We start from the raw sequence: 22,245 nt of genomic DNA on the forward strand, positions 1-22,245 counted from the left end.
ACACACACTCAAAAATAATGTCAAAAGTTCAAAGGGTGGAGAGTTGAGAATTCTCACGTGGGTGAATAAACGAGGTCTGCTGATTGGCCGGCCTTCACTCGGCTTTACAAGAAGTGTCTCCTTGGGGCCCGGGGTGATGTGTGGCTTTGATTCTCTGCCCTTGTGCTTCCGTAACCTGGTTTGGAATGTAGCCCAGTCCTAAGAGATTGGGGGTCACTCCGGCTTGATAGTGTAAGGTCAGAAAATGGAATGAAGCGTGGATATCTCAATTGAGATTTGAGTGTATAAAAGTATAAATCAAAAAAGCAAAATCCTTGAAGGGACACCTTGCAGCTGTTGCAACAAATGAAAGGTTTCAAAATAAGTAGATACAAGAACTCCAAGGCTAGTGCAACAAATAATTCCCCTCTAGTCTGACTTGAAGAATAGGAGAGCGAGACTGAGGACTGAAAAGTAAAGAATACGTAGTATTCCGAGCAAGAATGCTGACTTGAATTCGTCGATAAATTTTATATCATTTTAGGGACAATATTTAAGATCTTCAATTAAAAAAAATCCTCTCTTTATGTGCTCTTTTGCAGGATGCAAATTAGAAAATGTACCGAGCGACACATGTAAATATTAGGATGTATGTGATTATTCATTCTTTTTTTCTGGGAAAATCTAGATAATCTCAAAGTTAAGTCATTCATTCCGGAAGGGGAAAAAAAGTAAGTAAAGTAAGTGGGTTTTTGTCTGCCTCTACTCCTAAATGCCACTGTTTCATTTGGCTGTAGGATATTCATGATTTTATGTTTATTTAAACAGACATATCTCTAGTTTATGGGCATATTCCAGAATAGAACTGCATGTTGCTTGGAGTGCAATTCTTATGGGCAAACACCTGATCCCCTTTAATAAAAGATAAAAGGGAAACAATCCCCTTGCCATTCAAAGACCTTACTGCGGCTTGCTCATACACATAACCTTGTTACTTGACCTTTCTAACCAGTACAAGCATCTCAGGTACTGAACTCCAAGTGTACTGATTATAAACGACTCTTCTAGCTGCCACTTAAAATCGACTGTAGCAGGACCTGTTTGAATCCAGGAATGCTCTGTTACGAAGCAAGACTTAGGAGCTGCAGAGTATGGATTCGATGGGTATTGAGAATTGCCATTAAACTACGTCAGATTCACACCTCTCTAAAATATGTTCAAGGCAAAATTTTTTCAGAGCCCTCCTTTAAAGCTGTGATTCCTCCCATGGTCAAACTGTGTATTTCAGCTTTTGGAACATTCACCCCTGGTGTCCTCACTTTCTCATTAGATTTTCTTGTTTGGCGGAAGATAGTGGATCAACATTATACAACTGAATTTTGTATATATCAGCTAAATATATCAGCATATTTCCAAAGTGTTTCTGGTACAACATAATCCCTCACAATGTTAGTAAGATTAAAGAAACTGAAGAGAAAGTGAAAAGTGAAAGTCATGTGACCCCATGGACTATACAGTCCATGGGATTCTCCAGGCCAGAATACTGGAGTGGGTAGCCTTTGCCTTCTCCAGGGCGTCTTCCCAACCCAGGAATGGAACCCATGTCTCCTGAATTGCAGGTGGATTTTTTACCAGCTGAGTCACAAGGGAAGCCCAAGAAACTCAAAAGACTCTGGGTCAAAAAAGTTTGAGAAATGCTGATTTAAATTTTGTCAAAGAGCTGTATTAAATGCAGAACTTCCCAGAACCTTTAATATGCAAAGTAGCATGTTGCTTCTCAGAAGGGGACATACTTACTTTGTTTTCTCATTTTTTTTTTTTTTTTTAAACTAGGAATTGAGTCTCTCTGAGACTATCTTTACTGGTCTAACACTTCAAGTAATTTACTGTAGTGAAAGTGTTGCTAGGTGCAATAACGCATATGTCAGAATACTTGACAAAGAAAAATGCTACTTTTTAAGATGGCTAATGTCAGGAGCAAGTGACATCGGAGTTTAAATTAGCTTAACTGGCCTATTATTCTATCTAAACCAAACTGAAAGTGAAGGGGGAAAAAAAAAAGCCCCCCCCCCAACTGTTATGCACTTGAAATGGAAAAGAATAAGAGAAAATGACTTTAAAACGTGTTAAGTAACCTCTTCAGCAGACACCCACATGTAACTTCATAAATCATTTAAAATGTGACAAGGAAAAGAAAACCTGATCACATGACTGTCCAAATAATTACAGTTTATTCTGCAACTTTTTCTCATTGAAATCACATTGTCATTCGAGTAGTCATCTTGACACAACCAATTATTGCTATCCAAGGAAAAAGGAAAAAAAAAGCCTCAAAATGTAGGTTAACCAATTCCCGCTGTTGTAAGTAATCATGGGAAAAAGAGTAGGGAGAGTGGAAACGTATATTTCCCTGCCTAACCTTCTGGCTCTGACTCCGGACACAGGCTTCTCTGCAATCCTGGTGTCTCTTTCACCTCGTCCCTCCAATCTCTCCTGCCCTCCTTCATCTGACTCTTTGACTGGTAGTTTCAGCCTCCTTTCCCATCAGAGAGAACCTACAAGTGGAAACCCACTGAGAAAGGCACTTTGAGCCCTGCAAAGGCAGATTTACTGGTTGCATGGGTGCAGCCTGGCCCCGCAGTCCAGCGCTGGGACTTTGACTGCCACTCCATCTTCCCTGGCTCCGTCCCTTCCTCTGTGAGATGCTGCTGTAGGACCAGATGGCATGTGAAGTCCCTTAGAGTGCTCATAGGGTTGCCCCCGCTCCCGCCTTTTTTGGCTTCTTTGCTCAACCTCTTACAGGAACCAAAGCAATCTACAACCTTGACGCAGCATCAGAGTTGCCAACAATTGGTTGACTCTAGTTAGCCTTGCGTTTAAAGAGAAAAGTCACTGGAAGAGGAGAAAAGTCAAATCCACCTGAGAGGAGTAAGATGACTTTAGAATGTGTTCACAAAAAAATATAATCACAACCTGAAAGTAGAGAGTTATTTTATTTGGTGGTAATGTTTAGAATTCTGAGCCCAGGAGACAGCATCTCAGTAGCTCGGAGAAAACTGCTCCAAGGAGGAAGGGAGGAAGTCAGGCTATATACAAGTCTGCAACAAAGGGAGCAAGCAGTCTGAACACCAAAGATCAGATATCAAGTTAAGGAATTTAACATTCTGTATATGGGAGGATTCAAGCCTCTGGGCTCACTAAATCCATTCCTTTCTTAGCCACCTCAGCTGCTGCTGCTACTGCTGCTAAGTCACTTCAGTCGTGTCCGACTCTGTTCGACCCCATAGATGGCAGCCCACCAGGCTCCCCCGTCCCTGGGATTCTCCAGGCAACAACACTGGAGTGGGTTGCCATTTCCTTCTCCAATGCATGAAAGTGAAAAAAATAAAGTGAAGTCGCTCAGTCGTGTCCGACTCTTAGCGACCCCATGGACTGCAGCCTACCAGGCTCCTCTGCCCGTGGGATTTTCCAGGCATCTGGGGTCAAATCCTGTTTCCATGTTTACCTTAAGGAGTGGCAGATGGTTGCTTCTTGCATTCCCCCAGCTCCTCAGCAGTCAGCGTGGAGGGTGGCAGCATCGGCTGGATTGCAGTTTGGGGAGCCCTCACTCACATTTGGAGGCCAGAAATCACTGGTGGCTGTGACATTTCTTATTGATATGGCAGGAGATATTTTCATTTCACAAATGCATGTTCTGATATGCTGGTCATTGCCTGAAAACCAACATGGACTTCTATTCTGGGGCTCTTTCACAGATAGCTCCAAATCAATTTCCCTGTATTCATCCTTCTTTTGACTGTAATTGAGGAATTATCTTAAAATATCCACCTGGGTTCCTCGTCAGTAAAGGCAGTGAAAGAATTGTCCTTCTCACCATTTTTTAAAAAATATTCATTTATTTATTTGGTTGCCCCAGGTCTTAGTCGTGGCACCCAGGATCTAGTTCCCTGACCAGGGATTGACCCTGGGCTTCCCGCATGGGGAGTGCGGAGTCTTAGCCACTGGATCACCGAGGCAGTCCCCCTTCTTGCCATTTTCTTTTGCAGGAAGTGGAAACTTCACACTGTGCATGCACACATCAGGAGCAGGTATTAAATCGCTCCTGACTGTGGCTTTTATTTTATTTTTACCTTGTTAATTTTTTTTTTAATTGAAGTGCAGTTGACTTGCAACGTTGTGTTAATTTCTGGGGTATGGCAAAGTGATTCATTCCTTTTTATATGCTCTTCCTTCATGGTTTGTCATAGGGTATTAAATATAGTTCTCTTCCACAGTTATTTCTTAAACATACTCTCTGTTTATATGTAAGCCCCCAAATGAGGAAAATGAAAGCGTCTCATTGAAAGTAAAATTGGCTACATATTTCAACACAAGCCCGATTTGCTTGTGCCTGAATTTTTCAGGGTTGCTTCCCCGTTCTGGCTGGTTGTAAGATTCTTCCAGGGAACATGTTTCAGAGGATGAGAATGAGGCCAGTGGCTGCTGATGTTAAAAGGACATGGCATCTGCACAGAGTCTGAGAGGGGGGCTGGTTGCACAAATTAAAGTCAAACACATCACAGCCCGATTAGCAGACAAGGACTTGAATGTATTGTCTAGGAGGTTCCCCCACCAACCCACCCACCCAAGTAACAGGGAGGCAATTAAAAAAAAAAAAGGCAACTCCATTTGTTTCCTATCATCATTTCTTCTCACTTTCCTAGTCCTGCTTTCTCACTCTATTTATCTGCAAACACAAATTACAGTTGAACCCAAGAAAAAAAAATGAATATAGGTAGTTATTTCAGCACTCACTAACTTGTTCTGGTCAACTGGAATTTTCCCACAGATTAGCTTGGAAATATAAAGCCATCAAGTTAAGAGGAAAAAAAATATATATATATATATATATTTTATATATATATATATGTAGTGTTGGAACAAATTACAGTAGTTCTTTTACAGCAAAACTCAGAAAAACAATATTTTAATATGTTGGGTTTTTTTTAAACAAATTTAGAATTTGATGGAACCACCTTTTCATATACTAAAGGATCCCTCTCAATGGGTGAGTTCACCCATGAAGAGCTTTAATTACTTGATATTTTAAGAGGATTCTTGATTCTATTAAGAGGGAGAAGAAAAACAGATGTGAGGGAGAGACATGTGTAGGTGAAGTCTAAAGCTGTACGTGGGTGGCAGAGAGTTTAAAATGCAACGTCTTCACTGAACAAAAATTTCATTCCCACCATAGGGAGCTGTTTTTAAAAATGTTTTATGACCTGCTACCAAGGCAGCGGGGCCCATTCCACAAAGCAACCGGGTTGTGAGTTGAGCTTGCAAAAATCAGGGACCATTAGCCTAAACCTAGCCAAATAAAAAATTTGTGTGCTGCTTTATTTTTTTTTCCCCCACATTAATTTGTCTCAGGGAACATGGAGAGAAGGGCTCACAGGCCTGGTAGGAGGAGTAGTTACAACAGACACTCAGAGGAACTGAAGTGGCTTCCTGCTCTCCTTCCGGCCTGAAACTTCCTTTGTTCTTCTAATCTCCAAACAGCTGTTTCCTCTGGAATCGCGAACCTCAGCTGGCAGCGTCCTTACCTCCTGGATCCTGCCACACACACTGTACATCAAATCTGAGTGTTGATATGAAATGTTCTTTTCTCCATCCTCCTCCGCACCCCCTCCCTCCAGTCCCGTATTCACTTTGACCTTTGATGACAAGCACTTAGGGAAGAAGTGACAGAAGCATTTCAGGTTCAGAGCTGCCAAATGGCAAAGCGAATCCATGAAAATACTTAGAATGGCAGATATCTAGTTTGGAAATAAGTCCCGAAACCATCTTTGGGAGATAGAAATCGATGGCTGGCATCCCCCTCTTTCAGCTTACTTTGAGAAATCAGTACATTTGAAACAAACAGCATCTTAGCTAATCTTTGGTAGAAACTGGGCTATGATTAGACTCAATGTAGGAGAAGAAATGAACAGTAAGTGGTCATCCTTCCTTCAGAAATTTACAATGTGATTGATCAGTACCCTCACTGAGACCTTGGGGGCGGGGTAAAAATTAAGGAAAAGGCTAGGTCAAACTCGTGGAAGAAATTTAGTGATACATTCAAAAGAAAAGGCATATAGATTAAAAAAAAAAAAGTAGAGAAAGATGAAAACGATCTTTGAATCATTGCCAAATAGTGGAGCATCACTGGATATATGCCTTTATGTTTTGATGGAATGCATGGTAAACAGATGTGAGGTGTCTTCTGCTGGAGAATGGAAGGTAAGGGAGTGAGGCAGGGAAAACCCACTGAATGAAGATCTTCTGTCTGGGTGAACTGGAAAGGTCTTTAATAACAATCCAGAAGGGAAATGTAAGCTTCGGGTTTGGAATAGACCTTAGAAGTCGTGTGGACTGCCGCCTCCTTAACCACAGGCCCCGTGAATTACGAAGGACGTGCCTGGCTCCAGGTCACAGGGGGCCCAGGAGCAAGCCGGGCCGCCAGCAGGGCTGATACCCTCCCTGTCCTCCTCAACCAGACTCTGCCTCTGGCTCTTGCTTCTGTAAAGTCTGTACAGGTGATTCTCATGTGATACAACAATGAGAGGCTTGCACTCTGACTGAGAGGAGAGGATGGGGCAGATCTGAGCTCTGCCACTCATGTAGCCACATGATCTCTGGCAAGTCTTTCTAGACTCTGAAAGTCTCAGATTTACCACCAGTAAACTGGAAGGAAATCGTGTCTTACTTCTTGGGCTCTGGGGAGGATTCATTAAGGACGTTACCTAATAGAAGCACACTACAATACCCGTTTACTTTCATTATAATAATAAAACATCGTTATTGTTAAGGAGCAGGGTATACTTAGGTTGGTAAGAGGCTGACTTATCTAGCGTCAATATGTTCTCTGAAAAAATGCAAAGAAGTTAAGCTGGGCAGTTAAAAGCATCAAAGTGATGTTGAAGAGTTGTTGATGGGATATAACACTTTATTTGGAGCTTCCCAGCCGGTGCTAGTGGTAAAGAACCCGGCAGCTAATGAAGGAGATGTAAGAATCACAGGTTCAATTCCCAGATCGGGAAGATCCCCTGGAGGAGGGCATGGCAACCCACTCCAGTATTCTTGGCCTGGAGAATCCTGTGGACAGAGGAGCCTGGCGGGCTACAGTCCATGGGGTCGCGGATGTTAAACAACAACAACAAAGTAGATAAATACTAAATAAACAAATTGAAAATCTGGACTACTCTTTTTACTATTTGTACTAGGAAATCCTCTAAATAATTTGCTGATATCCAGATTTTTACTAGGTACCAGGTGGCAGTAATCACAGTGAGAGGATCAGGGCTTGGGGGTAAATAATCAGCCTTATAGGGGTTGAAATTGAAATTCTAAGCCCGTAAGTACTTCCCATTTTATAGGGCCTGTAACTAGTTTGTATTTGATTTATGTCGATTATGTCATCCTTACGGTATCTGGTGTGGCTGGGAAAGGATTTCATTTAAACTCTAAAAGCTGAATGCAGCCGGGCAGCCTCTCTGAGTTTTGCCAAAGCACTGGCCAAACATCTACCTAAGCCAGTGGTCCTCAAAGCGCATTCTTGGACCAGCAACAGCAACAAAGGCTGGGAGTTTGGAGAAATGTCAAGTTCTTGGGGACTCCCTCCCCACCCCTCACCCTTACAGTGCTGCCTGGAAAATGCCAGGGTGGGCCCAGAGATCTGAGCTTTAACAAAGCCTTCCAAGATTCTGATGCCTGGTCAGTCTGAGGACCACTGTGCTAAATCAGTATAAATAGCAGAGTTGGCAAAAATCAAGCATTAAACATAGTAATTAGGGTTGCTGCTGGACATGGCTGGGGGAGCTTGCAGACAGCCCTCACCCACAGACTCTGTTTTCCATCTCTACCTCACTCTTCCTTTTAGATGTGTTAATATTATAACCAGGCCATGGTGGAGTGACTTTCCCCTGAGCCTCAAAGTCATTTCTGTCACCTCCTATTATGTATTGATTTAATTAGTTTAACCCTTGGAAAGCAACCATATTTTCAACCTCTTAAACTTGTATCTTCTGCCTGTAATTTACTCACCAGATGATGGCTAATGATGATAATACTCGTTTTAAGAAGACCACACTCTTCAGGGTGTTTGCCAATGATTAGTGTAGTCCCTGGAGTGGTTGAAAACGGAGGGCGGGAGGGTGTGTTTAACTAAAATGTAGATGCTGTGATCTTGCTGTTTAAAGAGTGTCTGTCCGCTGCCAGGGAATTTCTGGACGGCCTGGAAAAGAGGGTGAACAGGTAACTAGAGGACTAGGTCACCAGAGGAATGGAAAACCTGGGCAAAGGTTTCAAAGTGGGACTGGAATTCTGGAGCAGAAATTAAATATAAGGGCCAGTGGACATCTGAGCCTCTGACAGAGAGAATCAATTCAAGACAAATGTTCCATAGTACTTTGGTCTGTGGAAGTCAAGGGTTGGTGTAGACAGATAAATCCATCCATTCAGCCTTCCATCCCCTCATCCAACAAACATCTATTGAGCATTCACTGTACATCATATGCTGGTGTATGTATGTGTGTGTGTGTGTGTGTGTATGCCCAGTCATGTCTGACTCTTTGTGACCCTATGGACTGTAGCTTGACAGGCTTCTCTGACCACGGAATTTTGCAGGCAAGAATACTGGAGTGGGCTGTCATTTCCTTCTCCAAGGATCTTCCTGACCCAGGCATCGAACCCTAGTCTCTTGCGTTTCCTGCACTGGCAGGCAAATTCTTTACCACTGCACCATCTGGGAAGCCCGGATGGGAAACCCAGATGCTGGTACAACAGAGGACAAATAGGAACATGTGTGCCCCATGAAGCTTTCCTTCTAGTAGGGGACAGAGATTTTTAATCGTGAAATAACATGAATTTAAATGGGAAAGATCTTTTGCTTAATGATGCAAAAATCTTGCAAAAAGAAGAGAAAATGGCCAGTGGCAAAAAGAAGACAATAGTGATCAGAGAGCAAGAAAGTTAACCCTCTTTCTCTTATAGAAGCTCTGAGAGCTGAGCATAGGGTGAAGGGCTCAGAGTGTTGAGCCACACTAGCAGTGCCCAGCGACTACTGAATATAGGGAAGTGGCCCTTTCCCAAGGTCTTAACTGTGGAGGATGGGGTGATAGATACACCCAAGACAGAAAATATAGCAACAGTGGAGATGCAAGACTACTCAGCTTCACACACCACCCCCTGAACTGGTGAGAACTGGGTTATTAGAATGCTGGTAAGAGTGTCTGCTTTCATTTCCATAGTTTAGACGTTCCCAGAGTAGGGCCAGGGCATGGCTAACACGGCAGCAAGAGCTGAATCAGCAGCAGTGGTCATATTCCAGGATAACCTTAGATTTAAGTGTGCTCACAGTGGCACCATATATCCAGCTAACTAACTAGGGATAATTATGAAAAACACTTAGTGGGACAAAGTATTTCAGGATCACGGAAGACAAACTGGCTGGAGAATCCAGGAGGGCTTCCAGCAGGAGGTGACATTGGACTGGAAGGGCTTTTGAGAGAGTCAATTCATAGGCAGGTTGATAAAAAGTCCAGGGGTCCCTGAGGAGAGAGGGATCTGGGGTTCTCGAGGAGGAGATAGGGGTATGGAATTCTCAAGGAAGAGGAAAGGACAAACATTTTTTTGTCTACATTCGTTAGTCTTAGTCACATAAAATGGTTTTCTTTAAGCCCAGAACTGATGATTACACAACAAACTCAGTTTAAACTCTGTACTAGGGATTATATAACAACCCTGTATCCTGCTTGAGGATAATTTCTCCTTCCTGAAAATCTTCTGACTAATCCTGATATTTTAGAATGTAAATTATGGGAGTGAGTCTGGTAGAATCTTTCTATTGTTAAGTTCTAATCCTGTTTTCCTGAAATGTAAATTGTGGGAGTGGGTCTGGTAAAATTTTCACAAACTTGAGACATTCTTTTGATTTACTGTAACAACTAATTAAAAAGTATATAATCTGCTTGCTAAAGACTAGCGAGTGGGGCACTTTCCGCCCCCCTTCTGATGTCTGTGTCAGACGCTTTCTCTGTCCATTTTTATACTTTAATAAAACTCTGCTACAGAAAAGCTCTTGAGTGATCAAGCCTGGTCCCTGGTCCTGAAGCTAAACCTTCTTCTTCGGAGATCACGAATCTGACACTGTTCACCGTAAGCTATCACTTTGAAGGAACTCTAACAGTTCGGTGGGTAGAAGAGGTGGAATTGATGTGCTACATTTTCTAGAAATATCCTGAACTAAAGATGCTTCTTTTGGTCTTTGCCCTTCCTTGACATGAACATGCCACTACTGAGGATGGCATTGCTAAATGGATCAGAAGCCCTGTCACATTCGTTTCTATTTGTTTCTGTGACTCTGGTCCTTAGTCTGCACATCCCCCCTCAGGAGGCGGCACAGTGCGGTCTGGGTATGCCACAGTGCCCTCTTTGCCGGGTTGACAGTGCTGCTTTGGTGAGTGTGATGAAACCGCTTCCTGGCTAGGAGTAAGCTCACTGTTAATTAACGCTGTCTGCCAGGGACCAAAGGGCTTCCCAGAAGGCGCAGTGGTAAAGAATCCACGATCCCTGGGTCAGGAAGATCCCCTGGAGGAAGAAATGGCAAGCCACGCCAGTATCCTTGCCTGGGAAAACCCACGGACAGAGGAACATGGTGGGCTACAGTCCATGTGGTCACAAAAGTTGGACACGACTGAGGGCCTGAGCAGACATGCACGCCAGGGACTGAGGGGAATCTCCACAAAGGAGAGGACCCTTGTGTGGGCTCACAGCTGTGTCCTTCTTAGCACAGGCTCGGTCCACAGTGGGAGCTGCACAGAGTGTGTTGAGTGTCGGATGACTTGTGACATATGTCACGTAGGTGTCAAACCTGGAGTCGTTGATGGAACTTGACTTTCAAGTCACTGGGCTTCCCTGTGACTCAGCTGGTAAAGAATCCGTCTGCAATTATGGGAGACCTGAGTTTGATCCCTGGGTTGAGAAGATCCCCTGGAGAAGGGAAAGGCTACCCATTCCAGTATTCTGGCCTGGAGAATTTCATGGACTGTTTAGTCCATGGGGTCGCAAAGGGTCGGACACTACTGAGCGACTTTCACACTCACTGCCTAGGTTTGATCCTCAACCCTCTGTTTAGTGGCTGTGAAATGTACAAGCGGCTGTGAAATGTACAAAATGTACAAGCTGTGAGACGTACCCTTTCAGCGCTGCTGTTTCTTTGTCTGTAAAATGATAATATGCATCTCACAGTTATCACCAGAGAAGAGCTGTATGTTGGAGAAGGTGGGTTTCGGTGCAAACAACATAAGGACAGTTCCTGATAATAGACCAGCACTTTAGTTCCATTTCGAAGTGGTTGATGGGATTAAAATTAAAAACCCATGGTTGGAGTAAATTCAGTAAAGATTCTGCCATTAATAGTGTGAATTTTTTCAAAAGGAGTTTCTGCCCCTTGGAAGGTATACAGAGATGGAATAACATATACATTGCCTAGAGAGTTGTTAACGACAAGAAGTTCCATGCTATTTCCACAAGTTTCCCTCTGGCATTTTTAATACGTAGTCCATACAATAAAAAGAGAAAAGCAAAGTTGACATATTGGATACATATTTGACATACTTATTTTTTATGCAGTGTAGATTTCTAAAAATAAACTGGTGTATAGGTTTTTGTTTTGTCATACTGGCAGTAATAGAAAGGCAATATTAATTGTAACATTCGTGCAATTATAAATGAATAAAAATACATGCATTTCTTCTTTTATAGTTTTTCTCATGGTTACAACCCTGACCTCAAAGCTATGGTTTTTCCAGTGGTCATGTATGCATGTGAGAGTTGGAACCATAAAGAAGGCTGAGCACTGAAGAACCGATGGTTTTAAACTGTGGTGTTGGAGAAGACTTTTGAGAGTCCCTTGGACTGCAAGGAGATCAAACCAGTCCATGCTAAAGGAAATCACTCCTGAATATTCACTGGAAGGACTGATACTGTAGCTGAAGCTCCACTACTTTGGCCAACTGATGCGAAGAGCCAACTCATTGGAAAAGACCCTGATGCTGGGAAAGATTGAGGGCAAAAGAAGAGGATGAGATGGTTAGATAGCACCACTGACTCAATGGACATGAATTTGAGTAAACTCAGGGAGATCGTGGAGGACAGAGGAACCTGGTGTGCTACAGTCCATGGGGTCACAAAGAATCAGACACGAGTTAGTGATTGAACAACAACTCCAGGTCTCATTAAGATAATGTTTCTCCTGGAGGTAGCAGTGAGCTAGCCTTGTCATGGCTGGCATAATCATGCAATTCAGTATTGCCCATTCTTTCTTGGCCTTTCCTGTGGCTCAGGGGTAAAGCATCTGCCTGTGATATAGGAGACCCAGGTTCAATCCCTGGGTCGGGAAGATCCCCTGGAGAAGGCAACCCACTTCAGTACTCTTGCCTGAAAAGTTCTGTGGACAGAGGAGCCTAGTAAGCTACAGTCCATGGGATCACAAAGAGTTGCACATGACTGAGCAACTTCACTTCATTCTTTCCTACTCTGGTTCTGCCTTTCTCAATATTTTTTTTTTGCAAAGTTGTCAAGATGCTCAAATTCATCACTTAGAAGAAAATAAAGATTACTATGTGTGATCCTGTAACTTCCCCTATGGGGAAAGCAGGCCACTTTGAAGTTATTTTCAAACTGCATTGCGTTTAGGCCAGTAGTTGTCTCAAATTAGGTTATAAAGAGAGAGGCACTTTTCAAATTTGTCATTTATAGACTGTATTAAACTGACCTGATTTAGTTATTTTGTTTAGAGAAATGATATAATGCATATTTATTCCCAACTATTAGATAGTAAATATATAGCAATTATAAGAAGTATGCAGACTGACAAGAAATCAACTCACATGCTTTCTGGGCTTCCCAGGTGGTAAAGAGATAAAGAGCCCACCTGCCAATGCAGGTTCGATCCCTGGGTTAGGAAGATCCCCTGGAGGAGGAAATGGCAACTCACTCCAGTATTCTTGCTTGGAAAATCCCATGGACAGAAGAGACTGGCAGGCTACAGTCCATAGGGTTGCAAAGAGTCGGACATGACTGAACAACTGAACACACACACACACACACACACACACACGTGCTTTCCAATTTACTGACTTTAACAAAAATTTACTGAGCACCCATTTTCTCACAACATTGGGCTGATGTTGAGACATAAAAACCCATCAGCCTGGAGTTCAGTTCAGTTCAGTTGCTCAGTCGTGTCCAACTCTTTGTGACCCCATGGACTACAGCATGCCAGGCCTCCCTGTTCATTACCAACTCCTGGAGTTTACTCAAACTCATGTCCATTGAGTCAGTGATGCCATCCAACGATCTCATCCTCTGTCATCTCCCTCTCCTCCCCCCTTTAATCTTTCCCAGCATCAGGGTCTTTTCCAATGAGTCGCTTCTTCATATCAGGTGGCCAAAGTATTGGAGTTTCAGCTTCAACATCAGTCCTTACAATGATTATTCAGGACTGATTTCCTTTAGGATGGACTGGTTGGATCTCCTTGCAGTCCAAGGGACTCTCAAGAGTCTTCTCCAGCACCACAGTTCGAAAGCATCAGTTCTTTGGTGCTCAGCTTTCTTTATAGTCCAACTCTCACATCCACACATGACCACAGGAAAAACCATAGCTTTGACTAGAAGGACATCAGCGTGGAGGGGTAGTGAAAAAAGCCCAAGCACATCTGTACAACCCACGTGAAGGGACTTGTGCTATAATCAAGGACCCCCAGAAGGTGGGATGAGAGAAGGGAACAGAAACTCCCACTGGAGAATTCTAGAAGATGCTGTAGAAAAGGAAGCACTCCCAGAAGACAAGAGATGAGTAGGAATGCTCAGGAGGATTGGGGAAGAAGCTCGTAAAGTGATGGGATATGCAAGGCCCACCCATTCTCAGGGAGAGTGGGGCAGTGGAGAGCTGGGGACGAGGGGAGCTGTGAGAATCAGGGACAGACTGTAAATGTCATACTGACATTCCTGGGGAGCGTGGTGGCTGGGCATGTTTTTAAGCCCATGAGAGACCCAGCTGGATATGAGCTTTAGGAAGCTTGCCATGAAAACTCGGTGCAAAGAGGACAAGAAATTTGGAGGATGAGAGTGAAAGAGAGACAAGCAGTCCCCAAGTGTGTGCGTGAGTCCAGAACAGCAAGTTGGAGCTGCTTGAAGTCAGTGAGCATGGAGGTGAGGGAGGGTGGGAGAGGTATTTCAGTTAACTGCTCCCCACAGTGAGTCCACGTCATGGTCCGAGAGCAGCCTTCACTGAACCAGAGATGGGGAAACAGGTTTGCTTTGAGCTGAGTGACATATGCCAGTGGCTGCATTCTCACAGCAAATCAAGGAGGCAAGGAGGCAGGACACTGTCCTCTTCTACTCAGGGTGGTCCTCATGGATAAACCACCCCCCGCCTAAGTATTTCCTCTGAAATGATAGGCTTCCCTGCCCCTTCTTCCTTATCCCGTTGTAGGTGTTGCTTGGATAGTAAGGCGGTACACCGCCTTCTCTCTCAGTGGGCAGGGTCAAAGTGCCTGCAGTGCAGAGTCCAGCCTGGGGCACCAACACCTCCAGCCATGGAAAAGGGGGATGCCAAGGATGCAGAGGTTTCTGAGTGGCAAGTGCCTCTCAGATTCCATCAGAGGCTGTTAGGTGGGTTCACAGTGATGCTGCTGTTTAGCTGTTCTAATTTTGCTCATATAGGGTCCTTGTTAAGAATAGGATATAGAAGAAATATCATGGATTTAGGAATCCTGCATTCCTAATTTGCAACTTGATGTACATCACCTGTTATCTTAGCTCTACTTGTCTTGGGTGAGCCTCATTTACTAACAAGTGGGGAATCATAACCTGATCTGCTTTGTTGCTATAAGGGTTGAATGTTATGAAAAATCCAGAATTCCTGACATAGTGTAATAGCCTCATTCTTGCTTCATATTCCATTGAGAAAGGAAACTCCCTGTCTGAACCTTCCAGCTGAAAGCACCAATGCGTATTTGTGCTAAGTCGCATCAGTTGTGTCTGACTCTTTGTGGCCCCATGGACTGTAGCCCGCCAGGCTCCTCTGTCCATGGGATTCTCCAGGCAAGAGTACTGGAGTGGGGTGCCATTTCCTCCTCCAGGGGATCTTCCCGACCCAGGGGTCGAACTTGAGTCTGAGTCTTCTGCCTTGGCAGGCTGGCTCTCTACCACTAGTGCCCGCTGGGAAACCCGATGGGTATGTAATGGATCCCACTGTAACTCAACTGCTTCTTGTGTCTGTAGTTGCTTAACTTTTCCATAAACATATCCTCCTCTTGAATTACCTTTATTGTGAAGACGGGCTATCCAAAGGTGCATCTCCCTTTCCTGTGCTTGAGGTTGTCCTAATCCACACAGCAGTGGTCCTCCACCCTCAGAGATGAGACCATGCTGCAACTTGCTTTTCCAAATATTTGTTACCAAGAAGGTTGCAGAACATTAAATAATTTGAGAAAGACTGGAGTACATTGTTGTAGGCACTGCCTAGTCAAGTATATGGGAAGAAGACAGGGAAGGAAATGACATTTGTTGCATATAAATTATGAATCAGAATGTTTTTCCACAAGTTTTACACTTGGACCCTCTTTTAAACCCTGTGAGGTAGGTGCAGCCTTAGTATTAAGTGCAACATAATAGAGTCTTTCCCCCACAAATATCAGTGGCTGAAACAAGATTAAAATTTCTCACTCATGTAAAAGAATTCAGAAAGGCCGTAAATATGATGGCTCTGTGGGCATCCTTCCATCTTGATGTTCCACAGTCCTTAGACTATTTTCCCCTTGGTTCAAGGTAGCTGCTTGAATGCTGGCTATCGTGTGCATATTCTAAACAGGATGAATGGAGAAAAATAAAAGCTGTGTCTTCTCTCTTTTAAGAGTTGTTGCTCATTTTTATGGCTGAGTAATATCACACTGTGTATATGTACCACAACTTCTTTTTCCATTCATCTGTCAATGGACATCTAGGCTGCTTCCATGTTCTAGCTATTGTAAATAGTGCTGCAGTGAACAATGGGATACATGTGTCTTTTTCAACCCTGGTTTCCTCAGGGTATATGCCTGTGAGTGGGATTGCTGGGTCATATGGTGGTTTTATCCCTAGCTTTTGAAGGAACCTCTATACTATCTTCCACAGTGTCTGTATCAATTTACACTCCCACCAACAGTGCAAGAGCGTTCCCTTTTCTCCACACCCTCTCCAGCGTTTATTCTTTGCAGATTTTTTGAGGATGGCCATTCTGACCAGTGTGAGGTGATATCTCATTGTGGTTTTTATTTGCATTTCTCTATAATGAACAATGTTGAGTGTCTTTTCAAATGTTTGTTAGCCATCAGTATGTCTTCTTTGGAGAAATGTCTGTTTAGGTCTTTTACCCACTTTTTGATTCAACTTTTGGTTGTCTGTTTTTCTAGCATTGAGTTATATGAGCTGCTTGTATATTTTGGAAGTGGAATATTACTCAGCCATAAAAAGGAATCCATTTGAGTCAGTTCTAATGAGGTGGATGAACCTAGAATCTGTTACACAGAGTGAAGTGAATCAGAATGAGAAAGATAAATATCATATTCTTATGCACATATATGGAATCTAGAAAAATGGTACTGAAGAATTTATTTCCAGGGCAGCAATGGAGAAACAGACATAGAGAATAGACTTATGGACATGGGGAGAAGGAAGGAGAGGGTGAGATGTGTGGAAAAAGTAACTTGGAAACTTCCATTACCATATGTAAAATAGATAGCCAATGGGAATTTGCTGTATGGCTCAGGAAACTCAAACAGGGGCCCTGTACCAACCTAGAGGGGTGGGATGGGGCGGGAGATGGAAGGGAGGTTCAAAAGGGAGGGGATATATGTATACCTATGGCTGATTCATGTTGAGGTTTGACAGAAAACAACAAAATTCTGTAAAGCAATTATCCTTCAATAAAAAATAAATAAAAAAAAGAAGAGTTATTACAAGCTCAGCTGCTATGGTTTCCTCTTATATCTCTTTTGCCAGAACTTAGTCTCACAGTCTCCTCTGGCTGAAAGGCAGTCTGAAAACTGCCGTCCCTTAGCTAGTCAACCTGTACTCACACAGGGAGGAAGCAAGGTGGGAGATAGACGGGCTCCAGGTTGGAAACGCACAATCAGCCCTGTTTGTCCTCAGAAATGGAAGCAACAATAGAAACAAGGGTAAATAGCCGGCGTTTGTCTCTCGTACACACCTCAAGGGAATGATCTTGGCAAGGAATAAGAGGCAAAAACCCTGTCTGAACAAAGGGGAAGGGGGACAGTACACAAAAGGCTCCTTGGAGTCAAAAGTCACGGGATAATTCCAGACCATAATGAGTCTTGCTCCTTCCAGAGGCCTTCGCTTCGAGATCCTTCTTGTCTAAAGTGTAGATGTGCAGCTCAGGTTCTGAGACAAATTAACCAGGGGAGGGGGCACAGAGCAAGATGACTGGCCTGAGGGAGACAGAGGCCCAGAAACCTGCCCCCTTAGAAAGGGCTTCAACTTGCCAAAGGTGCGACTCTCTGAGTTCGCCCGTCCCATTTCTGCATGTACTTTTCTTCTCAGTAAATTTTTTACTTTACTCTTTACCTTCTGCCTCCTCTCCTGAATTCGTTCTTGAGGAGGCAGGCAAGACTAGGGACCTTCGCCCTAATTGCTGGCTTCTGTGGTCCAGTGGTTAGGACTCCTCGTCTGGGAAACTAAGAACCTGCTTCCAGCTACTGCTCGCTGCTGCTTGCTGCAAGCTTCCACTTAACTGCTGTGTGCATCCTAAATAAAAAAGACATTATGACCAGCTGTGAGTGCCTGCTGAAGGAAGTAGGCACTTGCCCCCTGCCCCCACCACCACCACCACTTTTCAGAGGCCTGGTGAGTCTGAAGGTTCAGGTTATCTATTGGTTATCTGTTGCCAATTGTATTCCGGTTATCTATTATTTAATGACCTGAAACAGTCAACATTTTATTATGCTCAAAATTTTGTAGTCACGAATGTGGGTGGAGCTCAATGAAGATGGCTGGTCTCTGTACCACGATGGTAGCTTCATCAGGAATGGCTTGAAGCAAGAGAAATGGCTGGAGGACCAGACTGGGAACGAATGTCTGAGGACTCATTCCTGGCATTAGTTGAATTCCTCAGTTATCTTCTATGTTGTATCCTGCTGCTGCTGCTGCTAAGTCGCTTCGGTTATGTTCAAATCTGTGCGATTCCATAGACGGCAGCCCACTAGGCTCCACCATCCCTGGGATTCCCCAGGCAAGAACACTGGAGTGGGTTGCCATTTCCTTCTCCAATGCATGAAAGTAAAAAGTGAAAGTGAAGTTGCTCAGTCATGTCCGACTCTTAGCGACCCCATGGACTGCAGCCTACCAGGCTCCTCTGTCCATGTGATTTTCCAGGCAAGAGTACTGGAGTGGTTTGCCATTGCCTTCTCTGATGTTACATCCTAGATGGCATATTTACTGTTGGGCCTGGCACCTTGGCTGGGATGGCTAGATAGGTGGGGGCTGACCTGGCATCTCTCCCATGGAGCTTTTCCACAGTGCTAGCTTGGGCTTCCTCACAACATGGCAGTCTTTGGGAGCTGGATTTCTCCCAATGGCAACTGGCTTCCTTCGGAAAGAGGGTTCCAAGAAATCAAATAGCCTTGGAAGTCACACTTCTTTCACAATTCACTGAGGACAATCCAGATTTAAGGGGTGGAGAACTGAACTCCACATCTTATCAGGAGAAGTAGCAAAAGGTCTTCAGTCATCTGTAACCTACTGCAAAGTGGTTGCTTGAAAAAAACACAGCTTGGAAGTCAAACGGCCAGGCCAGGAACATAGACTTTTCTTTATACTATGTGAGCCCAAGCAGTAGGTCTTGGTAATTTTAAAGAGTGAACAAAACAAGTTGATTTTCAGTTTTTTAAAGCATGGTAGATTGTAGCTGGCGGTGGAGTAACAGGAGGTGGTTAAGAATTTATAGCAACTTATCTTCATTGAGAGCAGACTCCAGAATTCAATGGATGGATATGCCTCAGAACCTTGTACTCAAGTCTGTAGGTTGAGGCTCCTACTAAGTGTAGCTGATATTATTATTATTTTTTTTTATCTTGTTCCCCAAACCCCTTCCCCACCCCACTTCCAGCTCAACAACGGGGCTGCTGCTCCACTGTCTCTTTCATATTTGTGAATACTCTCTCAGGTCTGGGAAATCAGATTGTCTCATTTAAATTTAATTTGAATTTCTGTTTGAAGAATCAACCTGAGACATCAAAGGGAATCCAAAAAATGCACTACAAAATAAATGATCAAATGACTTCTGAAAACATTGCACTTTTATATCTGGAAATATTGGATCAAAACTCCAGTTTCTTTTATTGTTAAAATTAAAGAGAGACTTAAAAGAAACTGCCATGTAAGTTTGACACCACATTTAACCAACAGACAAATTGTTAAAACCTGGTGGGGTTATAACCATCAATATATGCATTCTCTCTCTAATTCATAATGAGTCAGAATCTCCCAGTCACTAAGCTTCCACTTGGTTTCAAGTTACTTTTCAAGTCATGGAAATATTATTTAGAGTACAGGTCACAGATGCCTAATTTACAGTCTAGGAATAATTACACTGCCAATTTATCTGCACAACACAGACAGAGTTTTGTGTTGAAATGTGACCTTTGCAAAACTAACTTTTCAAACAAAATATTTACCTTAATTATTTTTGCATTTAATTTTTGAAGATCTGAAGTCCCTTTCTTGTATTTTAATATAGTCAGAGATGGATGTTAGAAGTTCAGCACCACAGTGAATTAGAATTTTCTCTGAGTCTTGCAGGTAGTTGAGACAGCACATGAGAGAAAAAAGGTGTATGGTCTGCCCTCAAGGATGCAAATGCATTCTGCCAGGAGAAAGTGAGAAGACCACCTGCTAAATGAATGAGTGATCATAGCTCATCCCATCAAGAATGTGATGGGTAATCAAAAACTTGATTAAGTGTTGTTTAACTTATCAGGAACTATGAACCCAAACTTGTGGTGCAGAAAGCATAGGTCCTAGAGGCAAGAAATTTCAGGCAGGTGTCATTGACCAGAGGAAAGACCATGCTTTCCAGCTGGAGTGAACAGGAATGATTTTCTTGCTTTCTGTTGGCCAGATAGGACTGGGTTGGGAGAATCAATAAATGAAGAATTAAAATCAATACTTATTTTTTAATGAAGAAAAAGACCATGGCATTCTGTGCAGGGGAGAGGGGAGCAGCCTTCCTCCCAGGAACCTTTTATGGCTCTTTTATATTTAGGTAAACCAGCTGGTAGACCCTTTGCCAGCTCCTCCAACCTACTCCAGGCTTCCGCCAAAGCTCAGCTGGTTAAGAATCCACCTGCCAATGCAAGAGATGCTAGTTTGATCCCTGGTTTGGTAAGACCTCCTGGAGAAGGAAATGGTAATCCACTCCAGTATTCTTGCCTGGAGAATCCCATGGACTGGGGAGCCTGATGGGCTACAGTCCATCGGGCTGCAAAGAGTCAGACAGGACTGAGCATACACACACGCATGCTAACCCAGTCTATTCTCTCCTGCTAATAAGTTGACAGAGAAAGTTCTAAGGAAGATAGTTGAATTTATCAGCTTAGTAAAATTGTATAACTATGTGAAATCTGTCTCTTGGTGACTCGGTTTGGATTTCAGAATGACTGGAGAGTGATAACAGAGAAGGCAATGGCACCCCACTCTAGTACTCTTGCCTGGAAAATCCCATGGATGGAGGACCCTGGTGGGCTGCAGTCCATGGGGTCGCCAAGAGTCGGACACAACTGAGTGACTTCACTTTCACTTTTCACTTTCATGCATTGGAGAGGGAAATGGCAACCCACTCCAGTGTTCTTGCCCGGGGAATCCCAGGGATGGGGGAGCCTGGTGGGCTGCCGTCTATGGGGTCGCACAGAGTCGGACACGACTGAAGCGACTTAGCAGCAGCAGCAGCAGGAGAGTGATAAGAAGAGGGAAAGAAACCTAACAGAGTATCCTGTCCATTGCAGCGGCAGGGAGCACTCCAAGAGAAAGAGTAGCCAGAAAGTTCAGGGAGCTTTGCAAGACGGAATCTTCAAATTCATGTTTGTTTCTGCCTCTCTGTCTCGTGCCCTGACCCTCACTAGGTCACACAGCTAGCCTTGTAATGATGCTTTTTGTAATGAGTAGGGGAGAGGAAGCAGACTTTCTGTGCATGGGGGCAAGGAAAAGGGAATCCTTGAGGAGAGGATGCTTGGAGAGATGCTGGTAATTAACTAGACCACAGCAGCTAAGCATATTGCAATGTGAACCATGTAGAAAGATCTGAGCGGAACATCCATTCCGCCCCTGCCTCCAAAACCCGAGGAGGCTGATCACTCAAGTGTGTGGATGTTTGCTGGTATATTTGTGAAAGAGCATTGGGGAGGGGAGCCAGAACTTGCATTTGCATGGCTATGAGCTGGTAGGGATTCCGACCCTCAGATTGCATGTTTATAATTTAGAGAAGGCAGCCCTGTCCACGTGGATGCCAGAGTGGTTAATAACTTTTCTCTGAGAGGAAATCTCTCCACGTTCCTCTCTGGTGGCTATCACATCACATCAGAAAGGCCCTGATGCCCTCCTTCTTTAGTGCTGGCCTGGTCCCTGCAGGATGCCGCAAAGGATTCATCTGTCCTCTTTTTAATAAGTCCAGTAATAGGAGTTTCTACCATTTCTCTTGGGGTGTTTTTTTTCCCCTTCTATTTCAGTGTTATGAACTCACTGTATGGATTTTAGAAGTTGTTATTTTAATTGAGCAGTCAAGCAACAGAGAATTATCTGCCCACCCAGCCTTAGTAGAATCTGAGATTGTTCCAAAATTAGAAAAATATCCAACCCAGGAGGTAATGGAGGAAGCAGAGAAGGGGAGCAGGAAGATCACAAATCTATGCCTAGCTACAGTCTCATTTGATCTCTGACACTTATTCCCACTAGATTTCAAAAATACAGGGTGATCTGAGTATTTTCTTTCTAAAGAATAAGGATAATGGAGTCTTTTTCTAACTGAAAGGCAGGAATTGAGGTTTATCAAAATATATTGATTTTGATGTATTCAGTCAACATGGCTTTCAACTCTGACCCCTGCTTTCATCCCTTGGTTTCTGACTCAGATAAAATCCTCACCATTCAGCTTCTCCAGCTTCTGATCCTCCACATGCTGCCAAAGCTATT

The sequence above is a fragment of the Bos grunniens genome, chromosome 21 (assembly GCF_055505025.1).
Source record: "Bos grunniens cultivar Pamir isolate PY7600 chromosome 21, Bosgru_T2T1.0, whole genome shotgun sequence".
Taxonomy (NCBI): Eukaryota; Metazoa; Chordata; class Mammalia; order Artiodactyla; family Bovidae; genus Bos; species Bos grunniens.